Source organism: Delphinus delphis, chromosome 6 (assembly GCF_949987515.2).
Source record: "Delphinus delphis chromosome 6, mDelDel1.2, whole genome shotgun sequence".
Taxonomy (NCBI): Eukaryota; Metazoa; Chordata; class Mammalia; order Artiodactyla; family Delphinidae; genus Delphinus; species Delphinus delphis.
Genome location: NC_082688.1, coordinates 75924771 through 75938285, shown reverse-complemented (window position 1 = coordinate 75938285; position 13515 = coordinate 75924771). Strand labels below are relative to the sequence as shown.

The 13515-nt window shown below is 39.3% G+C and overlaps 1 protein-coding gene across 1 annotated transcript in view; it reads left to right on the top strand.

Annotated features, from left to right (window-relative positions):
• The first annotated feature begins 12097 nt into the window (after positions 1-12097).
• The window catches only part of LINGO2 (leucine rich repeat and Ig domain containing 2), a 216547-nt gene continuing 215129 nt past the window's right edge, over positions 12098-13515 (top strand). Inside the window, exon 1 of the mRNA XM_060013484.1 lies at positions 12098-12197. The gene's annotated coding sequence lies outside the window, so the exon portion shown is untranslated. The remainder of the gene's footprint in view (positions 12198-13515) is intronic.

The following is a 13515-nucleotide window of genomic DNA, read 5'->3' as shown; positions in this document are numbered from 1 at the left end:
ACGGGCTTTTGTGTCACACCAGATGTGCCTCATCATATTACTTTCTGGCTGTGTTAGGTCCAGCAAGTTACTTAAGAGCTATGGTTACCCTAAAAAAGGGTGGTATCTAATTTGTGGGAGCATAAAGAGGATTATTATTATTATTTTTTTTTTTTTTTGCGGTCCGCGGGCCTCTCACTGTTGTGGCCCCTTCCGTTGCAGAGCACAGGCTCCGGATGCGCAGGCTCAGCGGCCATGGCTCACGGGCGCAGCCGCTCCGCGGCATGTGGGATCTTCCCGGACCGGGGCACAGACCCGTGTCCCCTGCATCGGCAGGCGGACTCTCAACCACTGCGCCACCCGGGAAGCCCCATAAAGAGGATTATTGAAACAGCATATATAGAAGTGCTGAAGTGAAAGAATTTGCTTTTCTTTCCCTCCTACCTCCTCTTTTCTCATTAATATTCCTCATAGGAGATCTCTCCTTCCTGAACACCCTCCTGTGTTCCCCAGAAATTTCCCACATAGGTTCCAGAGAGCCACTTCATGGCAGCCCTTGACCATCTTATTCTTTAATCCAGGAATAGGATAGCTAATAAGTTCCTCTAAAGCACCAACTCCAAAAGGTCCATAGGGGCTGCCAGAGAGCTGTATAGAGAACAGTCATAAGGCCCAGTTAGGGCTCTGAGAATAAGAACATCAGGATTGTTGGTGCTGTCTGTCTTTTGCATGAGAAGTTAAGTTGCAGCATATGTATTTGCCAGTCCTATTCCAAACCTGTTTTTCCTCTTTCCTTTCCCAACCAACTTTTACTAGGCTGACCCCATCTTCTTGGGCTCTTGCTGTGGCCTTCCAAAATAGCCCATTTTTACATAAGTTCATTCCCAAGAAGACAACAGTTTTGGCTGATGGTGCCCTGTATAATACTTATAGGGACACTTTACATATTTATAGGCTAGATGTAAATCTAATGATAGGATTTCATGCACTGACCTTGCAACAGTTTTCTCCACTCACATTATGCAACTCTCATCGCCTGTTACAAGGTCTCTGCCGCAGCTTCTCAACTCTGCCATTGCTGCATATAAGCGTAGATACTAAGTAAATGAATGGGTGTATCCTAATAAAACTTTATTTACAAAAACATGCAGTGAACTAGATTTCACCCATGCATCATGGTTGCTGACCCCTGCATAAAAGCTACATTTCTGTGCACAGTAACTCACCAATGATTCTGGACGCTGGGACACAAGAATTGACCCTGCGGTTGACAATCTCAAGAACTCTGAACAGACCTTACGTTCTGTGACTTTCAATGAACTTTAAGCAGGGCTTGGCCGATATCAGTTTGAAAAGTTTTCACTGAGCATCACAAAACTGCATATGCTGATGGCCCTCAAGTTTGAATGTACATCAGAATCATCTGGAGGGCCAACACACAGATTGCCGCACCACCATCAGCATCTCTAATTCACTAGGTCTGAGCTGCGGCCAGATAATTTACATTTCTAACAACTTTCCAGGGGATATGGATGCAGCTGGCCTGGGAATCATACTTTGAGAACCAGTGGCCTAAGCCGTCCCTTTTGCCTAGAAAATCTAAGGTGCTCAATATTGAAAAAACATTATTCAAACAGCAATGGTATTGGTTCATCCTCCAATTCCTGCTCGTAGAAAGGTTATTGCACAACATTTCTACTTGATCAACTAATATATGCCTCCTGTTGGCAAGCTAGGTGTCTATTGCAGGCAGCCCAGAAAATACAACCTGAGGTCCACAGAAGTGCTGTTTGGTGGTAAGGGCTGCAGCTCAAAGGAGTCCCAGACCAGCAGGCTTCCTGTGCTGGCTGGCTTCCTGCAGGTCCATCCATCTCTGCTGGCCAGTGGTGACAACTTACCTTAGCCTCTAGAGCAGAGGTTTAGGGGAATGAGTCTCTACCAGAATGTCATAAAAATCAAACAGTAGATGTCCTCACCTATTAATACAGTCTCAAAATCTCATGTGATTTTGTTTCCATGAAAGTACATAGACTACATTGGCATATAACTACCGATTTAACCACACTTACTAGACTAGTGACCCATCTCTTATGCAAATAGTGCACATCCTATGTGTGTATATATGTGTGTGATATATGGGACACTCCTAGGGTTCTCTTTCTGGAGAGGAGAAAGAATGAAAGTGATATCTACTTGAATAAGTGGAATTGGTGGCCATCCTTATTTCCTCCAAAAAAGCTTTTACTCACCAGCTATTGCCTGAATTCTATGTTTGGAACCATGTTGTTTTGTCTGGAAAAGTGGGCCTTTAAGCTGTTAGCAATCATTTGTACCTGGGTGAGGATGAAGAGAAGATGAAACGGGAGAGAGGACACAAAGATAGAGAAGGGAGGTGAAGAGGACAGAATAGGGAAAGAAAGCCCAGGAACTGGACCGTTTCTGCTTTGGGCCTAAGACAAACCCTAGTGATCAGTGCGCTAATGCTAAACAGAGGACAGGATTTGGAAATGCTTTTCACACGCACGTAGCTTTATACACATGTATATAATAGATACTTGGAAATTTCTTTTAAAATCCACAAAATAGAAAACTTCACACCAATGTATAGGACAGATGCCCCAGCAAAGTGCTGCAGAGTTCACTGGGGACCTTCCTTATCTCTGAAGATACACCTGGCCACAAAACCACTGAAAGAAAGTTCACCAGAGGGAGTCAGCACCTGGAATGGAGGCAGCCCAGTGGCCGCTGATAAAACAGACTCTACCCTGCTTTCCCAATGCTTTCCTACTTTGAAGTGCTGTCTATGGTTTATAGAAAAATTATGTTTTTTGGCTTCCCTAATCCACACTGAAGCACCAGGAGAATGCTCCTTGCCCAAGGTCACCTACTGAGTGACAGATCAATGACACGGACAGAAAATACAGAGAGGAGGGCTAATGTCGTTATAGACTTTTGAGGCTGCGATGACCTAAGTTGTGCCTATAACAATATATTCAAAGAAGAAAATAGCTGATTCACTTCAAAGTTTTATTTTAGGAGTTACTTGATTTTTTTTTTTTTCAAATTTAAGGTACCAAAGAATCCTAGCCATGAATGTCTAATAGGTACTCTTAGAAACCACATTTTTTCTAGTAAGGAAAAAGTAAGAAAGAGAAAAAAAAAGTAAGACATTGTAAACTTAGGATTCAGTGTGTTTCTGTAAGTGATTATTTAAGGGAAAACACTATGCATTTGTTATATGATATAAAAGAAAATGAGGTAAAACTGAATGCTTCCACAAACACAGTGGTCCAGCTCTGAGTGAGTCTACTGGCAATATTATAAATCCTTTCAAGTATCAGTTTCCAATATAATATGGGAGGACCTTTAAATAAGTGGTTCTAGCAGATACCAATTACACGTACAAAAAAAATTTTTTAACACTTGCTCCAAGCTGCTGTTCAATTCATTTTAGTGGGCTTTATTATATCCTCAGAAACTACATTATTCTTTGAATCTCAATTTATCTCCTTTCGAACCTATTTGGCTGATGTTAAAGGTGAAAACTGATATTGCCCAATGGCGCATGGATTCAGAAAAACTGAAAATGGAGTATGTATCATTTCCAACTTAAAAAGAAGCTAATAGAAGTTATTTTGCTGCACTAGACTATTCACTTGACTCCTCTTTCCCATTGGAAAGTTTCTTGGATTGAAAACCCTCCAGCTGTCAATAATAACGTTTATGATATGCATTTGACTGGAATCAATTATATTGTAATAGCTAAAATTAAAACACAATAATCCAGCTATGAAAAGAGCACTCTTATAGAAGAAAATCCAGTCTAAAGGGAATATAACTTTTAGTGTCAACTCTGACTTGTGAAAATGGAGAGCAAAATGTTCTCTGAACATTGAGAAGATAATTTCCTCTTATCACCAAAGCTTTGTTCGGGTTCCTTCTCTGGTTATCAAATCTTATTTCCGTAATGAATATTAATGCTTGTAGCACTTTAAAACCAAAACACCTCTGGTATCTAAGTTAACCAAGATCCTTTATCCATATTTAATATTTAGCAAGTTTTTGCAGAAGCATCTATTGTCATTTTGTTATGTATTTTGAATGCATATTTCATTCATATGAAGCATTTCACTCTGCAAATTCAGTGAGACTGTAAGCTGTGGTTTCAAGTTTCCTCTCACCATATGTAAGAGCCCAGGCATTTTCATATAATGTATACACTGTCTTCTCTGAGTTGTAATTTAAGTTTTATCACAACACTGTGGGAGCTGCTAGTGTCTGCAGCTTGATTTCCCCCCACGGTTTATACTCTGAAGTGTCAGGCTGATAGACAGTGCTGTGCCAATCAGTTTCTGCCTGGTAAAGCTCAGGGAGCAATACAGAGATAAAGTGATGGAAGGCTGATAGCTGATGATGATTTACAAGTGGGCTTCATAGCTCCTAGGACTTCAGGATCCTTCCTGAGGGCAGTGAAAGGAAGAAACATCTCCATTTGCATAGTTTCTTGGATGACTTCAAAACACCAGGTGGAGAGTGGGAGGTCTAAAACAGACGCCCCTTGTAAAGAAGAATAAAAAAGCAAAGAGTAAGTGGTTGGCTATCGAATAATGAAGTGTTGGCAGTGTCACCTGTGACGGGTAACAGTGCATGAGTAAGACCTCCAAATCACCCACTATTTAGGCTGGAGTTTCCTTGTCTATAAAGCGGGGATGCTACAAAAACTTCCTTCAGAGATTTTGTAAGAATGAGATGCTGATAATCAGAGAGGTGCATAAAAGTCAGTAGTGGATTGGAGATTTGGACATATATCCATTAACCAAGAATTCCAGAAGCAACTGATTTCAGAAAACTAGAAGTTGTAAATTTTGATTCTCCAGGAGTACTGGGAGTGCCTGGGCTGCAGAGTGAAAAGTCTTTTCAAACCTTGGCCAGTTCCAATTCACAACATTTTTGTATGCCCCATGACAACCAGCTAGTTATACTCAAGGTCTTCTGTCGTGTTTCTATTCATGTGTGTACTCAACGATCCCATCCTTTACAGAGGTGGTCTGTAATTGTATCTAAATAAACAGCACAGTAGGAAAATCCTATCAGATGAACACAGAGGGAATTCCTCATGCTGAAATAAGAAATGTACCTTCTATAGCTGCATCGCCGTCTTTCCATAATAACATTTGCATTCACACATCCCCTACATTTTAAGGGATGCCTAAGACTTGGTAAATGCTATCTCAATCAAATCACAATTCAGGAGGCTTGACAGGTGGGTCAGTTTTATGGTGCTAATTTTACAGGAAAGGTAACCAAGATGAAGTCAGAACCATATATTAAGTCATATTTGTGTAGGGAGCTGTAATGAAAGATTGAAAATGTGATTCTTGAGTTCTGAATGACTGAATAATATATATGAAGCACAGGCTGCTGACACGAAGTTCAGGCATGAAGACTGCGGGTGGTTTTGTTTTCTGTAAAAGCACAGAGAGCCGTGAGCAATTGTCTACAATGAGCCATCAATCAAGAGGTATTGATGGTGTTTGGTGTGCTGATCAGATACTAAATGTTCTTGAGCTTTAGTTTCCTCATCTACAATATAGAAATAATAAAAAAATATCTGCCTCAGGGGCTTCCCTGGTGGCGCAGTGGTTGAGAGTCCGCCTGCCGATGCAGGGGACACGGGGTCGTGCCACGGTCCGGTCCGGGAAGATCCCACATGCCGCGGAGCGGCTGGGCCCGTGAGCCATGGCCGCTGAGCCTGCGCGTCTGGAGCCTGTGCCCCGCAGCGGGAGAGGCCACAACAGTGAAAGAAAGGCCCGCATACCGCAAAAAAAAAAAAAAAAAAAAAAAATCTGCCTCATTGGGGTGTTATCAGGATTAAGTGAAATAATGCATGTGAAAGCATTTTGTAAACTATAGTATTATACAAATGTCAGATTTTTATTAATTTCAGACAATTAAAACTTTATTGAGCATAATCCACTTGGTGATACGAATCCGAAGACTAAATTGTAGGTTATTTTACCCTCAACAATATAACTATCTAATGAGAAGGTATGTATCTTATCTACATGATTAAAATTCAGCACAAAAACTGCTACTAGAATGTACAAAGCATTCTGGTGTTGTAGAAATTAGGGTCACCATTAATTCAGAGCAAGGAGGCCATTTGTTAGAGAAGTTTCAGGTGAAAGTGGTATATTGGGCCTTCTCTGAAAGATGTGAAGGGAGTTTTTAAGGAAGAAAATATTCTAGGTAAGAACGGCCCAGGCAGAAGGGACTATGTGAACATCAGTACAAAAGCATAACAAAGTAGCCTCTTGTGACTGGACTGTCAAAGACGTTTGAGAAGATGAGTTCAGAAGACAGGATGGAAGGTTGTGAGTAAAGACTTTTGAATGCAATACTTAAGAGTGGGAGTTTCATCTTGAATACTGTGAGATGCTGTGGGTGGAAATAGTTTCAGCAGGTAAGTGACATATATCTTTTTTGTTTGGTTGTTTTTGGAAGAGAAGTAAGAGTGAAGGTGATGTCATCCCTGCCCTTAAGATGTTTCTCTTGGACTAAGGTCATATCAATGTATACACAGATATATTGGTTCCTTAACCTTCACCATCAGGACCAGAACCTAGGCTGAGACCAGAATAAGAGTTTCATCCAGTCTAGAGTTATTGGAGCTAATGCAGGTCATCTACAGATAAACATCTAAGGGTACCGGGGAGGTTCTAGAATAAACATCTTAATAATAGTGAACTAGACCTGGGCACTTCCGTATCTTGCAGACCAGGTAAAACTAACTCAGTGTTTGCCCTAACGACTTGCCACGTGTGGTTCAGAAGTGCATTCCCGAATTGGGGTCCCACTGAGTCTGTTTCTGACCAAGGATCATATCTCATAGTCACTACATTCTAGAACAGAGTTCCGTATATTTGGTATGTCATTTATATTACATGAATAAGAACAAAATTCTTATAACAATGAGATGCCACTCATTAGGTTACCAGTGTTTCACCGAAGATGTGGTATTGGATTGTCTGAATCACAGAGAGGTTAAAACTACAATTCTGAGAACCTCCCTCTCCCATGGTTCCATGTCAGTGTCTGCCAATGAGAGGAACTTACGAGAGCTTTGGAAGGAAAAAGAGAAATGTGGGCCAGTCTTCTCTGGAGCTGCAGTTAGGCACGCGAGCAAGTGTAGAGTTGGAAGTGGCTTCCAGGTGTATCTTGAAGATCATCTGCATTTAGGCTGAGGACTGAGATAGTTGACGGATGCCTCCAGAGGTTCTCTGGGTGACCCTCTGAGAACCACAGGCTTTGTTGCTGCAAGCTGAAGTTCTGGGTGACTTAGCTTTCCTGGCTGTCCCAATGATTATGGAAGCCTCCCCTTCCCTGTGTTAAAACCTGCTATGTATGAAATACATAGAGTAGATTGAATTCTTCTTAATAAACACTGACTGATACAGGTGTGGCCAGTCACCTTCACACAATACATACCATGTAAATATAAACACATCCTATCAAAATATGCATATACATACTGGCAGGTTGCTTTCTACCTGCCAGTATATATATGCATATTTTGATAGGATGTGTTTATATTTACATGGTGCATTTTAAAGCAATGGCTACACTGGTTATACATATTAGAAACTGTAAAAACGTTAAGAACTAATATATATATTAGTTATATATATATATATATATATATATATTATAAGACTATAATCCATGAACATTGGTTCATTACTATTAACTAAACTCCAGCCTGCTTTCTACCAGTTTTTTCATTAATGTTCTTTTTCTGTTCCAAGATCAAATCCAGAATTATGTTTTTATCTTTATGGTTTGAAAATAAGAATTTAAATATACATCGGATCATCTTAACGACCACATTATAAGAAAAGCTCAGCGTTTGGTTTTGATGACCATGTTTGAATTTACAATAATGCCAAACAATACTAATTTTATTGCCCTGGACTAATGAGTAAAGGACAGAAAGTTACTGAATAGGAAAGTGAAGCATTATCACTGAGTAAATGACAAATTATATCACTGCCTCAACAGTGGCTGCACAGAAATTTAAACAGAGGAAAGCAGTCAGAAAATTTATTCCTTTTTATTAATTGTACAAGTTTTATCAAGCACTTACCATGTGTAAGCATCTTACCTTGAGGACAGAGTGATTAACAAAATAAAGTGTTTCTCTCCTCTCCCTTTTTCCCGCCTTCCCTCCCCCCACCACTCTCTCTTTCTCCCTGAGCTTACATTACATAAGACATAACAGAACATGAACATCAAAAAGCAAAAGAAACTTCCCTAGCCATGACTTTCGTGTTCGAGTTACAAATGGTAGTTTTGCTTTCAAAAAAGCAATATCATTCATTATACTTAATTTTGTTAATTCTAATTTCATTAGATTTTCAGTCTTATTTGCATTTAATTTTAAAATTTATTTTTCTTTTATAGTTGTATAAGGACTTTAAGCGTTAACAGTTTACACTCTGGGTAAGTAATAGAGTAAATTGACATAATTTAGACTGCAAAATATTTTTTTCCTTAAAAAATTCTGAATTTGGAAAATATTATTTAATACATCACATATATTCCTCATGTGGCATAGTTAAGAATTGAGCATATTCTATGCTCAATAAAACCTTTAAGATTGCTAACAATAACAGGAAATGTATGATGATTCATAGATTTCCATTTGTTTTTCCATTTCAAAAGCTATTTGGAGGGCTTCTGGTTTGTTTAGCTGTTAACATAGAAGTTTGAATGACAAGACAGACGACTGCTTTGTCAGAATTCTCAATTGGCCACACGGATGGACAGACCATTATAGACATTACTTTCATGAACTCGCTCTAGTCTAGGGTCTTGTTCTCTATTTTGCAGGCCCAGGAATCTGATCCATAAGTATAGAGAGTAGGGGTGAGGTATGTGTGCTCTCTCTCTCTCTGTCTCTCTCATGGGACAGTCTCTCATTATAATTCCCTGTACCTGATTTGTATTCAGAAGTTTGCTTTGGAGCACCTGGAAACAGATCCAAAAGAGTTCTTTATATGATTCAAATGTTCAGTGACATCAGCCTTAGGTAGCCTGACACACTCATTTCAGTAATGAACATGCATCTACTGTCAAAACCAGCAGAACTGAAGCCTTGGTGAGGGTGCTTCTTCTCCTAGAAGCAGTTTGCAAGGTCACTTCTACCCTTTGCCTCTGTGATAATCGTCTTTCTGTCATTGGCCAACCTACCCTTGACTGATTGGCACATTTTGTCATTAAATACATTCATCAATTCAGTAAGCTTCGTTATAGACTACAAGTCATTCTTTTAAAGCTCTTTCATTGAAGCATTAATTTCATAAACATTTATTGAATATCCTTCAGGGAGCAGAGTCATGGACTAGGAGTGTAACAGATATTGTTCCTACTCTCACAAAGCTTATCATCTATTAGGAGATACACAAAAGTGTTCAGACGATCACCATACAGTGTGATGTGTGTTATGATGAGAGTATAGGATGCAGCGATAGAAGCTAGGAGAAGTACATAAGAATAGACTTGAGTCCGAGTCATCTCCCTATAAGAGGTTATGTCTAAACGGAAATATGAAAGTTGAGTAATAACTAGTTGGAAGAAGTGCATATGCTTATGTGGAGTGTGTGTGTGTGTGTGACAGAGAAAGTAACAGAGAGATTTGGGAGGAAGAAGGAACAACATGTACAAAGAGTCATGAGCAAGTGACAATTTGTAAACTGAAAGTATTTTCACATAGTGCTGTTCTGAAGCATTCTATGTTGATTTCATAGTTTACATCTCCATCTTCAAGAAGGGAACATTTTTTTTTACTGCACGTTTACAATTAATGCAGGGAATGAAGGCTTATAATTCTGAGTCGGTTCTCATTTTAGAAATGTCGCGGTTCACACCAAGCAGCTGTCACCCCCACTAAGCTAAATCCTCTATTGAGCAAGCGGCCTTTGGAATAGATGAATAGAAACATGGTATGTGCATTTTTTTCATTGTTGCGTTCTCCTGTAAAAAGCCAGCATTGGTAAGCCCTTGCTTAATGCATCCACATTGATACCTTGGCAAGTATTTATTTTATTGTCTTCTAAGTGAAAAGATCTCAGTTTTATATAGCATAGATTTCTTTGATTTGGATATAATTTCCTTAACCACGTAGACTATATAGAATTAATACAATCTAATCAACTCTACTTCAATAAAAAATAAATTTTTTTTAAATAAACATTTTGTTTACCAATTTAAAAAAAAGAATTAATAAAATCTTTAAGCAGAGTTTTCAGTAACCAGCCACTTCTAATACCGTGTTCATATGTTAGCCGTTGAAAACGTAGGTGGATAAGGAAGTTAATGTTTTCTGACTTTAAATGAATAATTTATATCCCCCGAAATACAAAAAACTTACCCAGTGGATAAACAAGATAAAACATATCAGGCACAGTATATATCAGACTGTTAACATATACATACTAGGCTAAATAAATAAATGAAAAATATTTCGTCACTAGTTATACACACAGTAAAACTGAAACATTCTGATAATCATTCTGTGGGCCTATGTGGTAGAACACTTGTATTGTATGACATTTCTAGATCTGGACTGAATCGTCATGGTTTCTCTATAAGAGAATATTCACCAAAATTTCAAATGGATGGGGGGCCTGTCCCCATTGGGACAGCCTTGTCCTTGGAAATGTACCTTCTCTTTATCTGGTGGTAGATGAATTGCTCATCTTATGGTCTCCTAGTTTCCGTGTATAACCCAGAAATGTTGGTTCTATCCCCTTTAAGCCTCAATAAAAATAGTTTTTTCTTCAATTTTTTTCTCCTGTTATATCTCACTTTTCAATTTTCCACTCCCCTAGAGTTCAGCTGTCTGCCTCACAGCATCAAGTCCAGCTTATAAGAGAGCAAATGCCAGATATAAATGCATTTTAAGGAGAGTGATCTGCCAGGTCTTTTTGGAACTGAAGGTGAAGGATGTGGGGAAAATTAAGCTGGGATTTAGGCAGAGTATTAGTAGATGCTTAATCATTGTTTTCCACTTCTAATTCACTGATAAGCTCCAGTAAACCTAAAACATCTCATTCTTTATAGAAAAAAAAGAAGACACTTGAAATCTTAAGCTGTCTTTAAAACTATAATCAAAGAGAGCGTTCTGAAGGGGAAACTGCCTCTGCTGAATTGGAGCCTTCAGACTGCACAATTTTAAAACAGTTGAGCACTCGGTGGCTGAATCTAACAGCCAAAGAGAATAGTTTCAACGGAGTTTGTAATCAAATATGCTAGACTCCAGGAGGGAGGTTGGCCTCCCTCTGTTACCCCAGTCCCTGAAGGCTAAAGGGTTAAGACTTGTGCATGCGTATAAGCAATAGGCCATGGGCAAAAGGGCAGTGTTTCAACCCGTATTCTTTTCCTTAACATTCATTTGTAGAAGACAAAAAAGCAAGAGGTTTCTGTCAAAGACAAAAAAAGGAGTTGGAACTAGAACAAAAAGCTTCAGGAACTTTCTTTTAAGGAAATCATGCCTAAAGACAATGAACAGAAGCCAGACCATACATTCTCGGCAGTGGGAACTCTTAACACTGCTTTCTCCATTCTTCCCTGAAAGTTTCCCTTCACATCTCCTTTTTCAAGTGAGTGTTCATATGGGTTTGATTATAGACTTACTATTCAAAGAGTAATGTGTTTTTAATCACAAAATATTCAACATGTAGGTTAACATTACTCCAGTGTTGAAGTGTTTACAATGAAGATAATCTTCCACTTTATAGGGTTCTTATATGGACCCAGTGAGATAACACATGGGAAGTGCTAGCATAGCGCTGGTGAATCCTCTGTTGTGTTAGCTATAGCAGCAGCTGCTACTGCAGTGCTGGTAAATGCTGTTTTCATTGTATTTCAGCCACGAGGGCTTCACAGGATCCAGAGGTTCATTTCTTTGGTCACAGTACAATATTGGAATTGGGAGGGGAAATAATGACAACAGATTGTTGAATAGTGAAAGCCCCAGTGCATATTTGGATAGTACGCAAATCCTATGGTCCTGAATTTTGGGACTTCTGTCCATGCTCTAAGCTGCTTTATCTTTTCAGTGTTCCTGGGAGCCTCCAAGCCACTCACCCTCTGTGATGTCTACAACAACTGCTCTCCACAATTTGATGGAGTTTTAGCATTGGTGGAAGACCTTTCAGGTAACAACCTCCACCCTGCTCAAGCATGGCTCTAATTAACACTGGTCTAGTAGCAAGGAGCAGGAATTTTAAAGCTAGATTTAATAAACAATAAAGAGGTTGTTAATGAAAGACATCCTAAAACTCTGCTTCCCTCTGTGAATTTGTTCATTCTCCTCCCTGCAGGCTGGGATTCTTTGTTTCCTCATAGTCTCTGCCCCTAACTCATCTCTCCAGTTTCAGGTGGTACTTGGTTTTGGTTTACTGTGGTGATGATGGCCCTGTTTCTATAAGAAGTTCCAGTGTCTGATCCTATGGGGTAACCTCAGCATCTTAATAACCAACTACCAAATTTTTGGAGGACAAAGCTGCTTGGCCTGGTTTAGGTTGAGTGTCTACCCACTGGTCTATAAGCTGTTGTGGGATGGTACCTGTAATCATCTGTGGTGGGCAGAATAGTGGCCTCCCAAGGAATTCCATGTCCTAAACCCCAGTATCTTTGAATGTGTTACATAACTAGCAAAAGGGACTTTGCAGATTTCATTAAAACAAAGATCTTGAGATATAAAGATTTTCCTGGATTATCCAGGTCAGGTCAATATAGTCACAAGAGTGCTTATAAAGGAAGGACAGAGGCAAGAGCAGAGTCAGAGAAGGAGATGTGATGATGAAAGCATTTTGGAGTAATGTGGGGCTATAAACCAATGAACACAGGAAGCCTCTTGGGGCCAGAAAAATCAAGGAAATGGATTCTTCCCTAAAGAGGGAATAAATTTGTAAAACTGCAAGAGAATAAATTTATGTTATTCTAAGCCACTAAATGTGTGGAAATTAGTTACAGCAGCAATGACCCCTTTTGGATGTAGGGGCAGTTGCTGGAGGAAAGCTACCCTCCTCTGTGGTCCCAAGACCTCAGAGAAATCAAAAGTAGCTTCTCAAAGTTTAGGGACCTCTTGCCTTACATTTTCTAGCTTTTTTCTGCCTCTGAGTAGGCTGAATGAATAACCACTAGGTTCCTCTTACATGTCAGTAGAAGCTGTCTTTATTTCCTGAGGGTAATAATAATAACTACTTCATGGGAATTTTTGTGAGTATTAATTTAGATAATACCACATGTATTATTACTTATGTGTGTAAAGTTACTGATAACAATGTCTGGCACAGAATAAATGCCAATTATTATGAACCCTACCGATAAGATGTACAACCTTGATGGTTGCCACTGAGGCAAGTAACTAGATTGAATGAAGTTGAAAGGCTTGTTGCCCAATTTTCATGGCTCAAAAATTTTTCTGTGTTATACTTATTTAGGCATTACAACAACAGGGTAGGATGTATT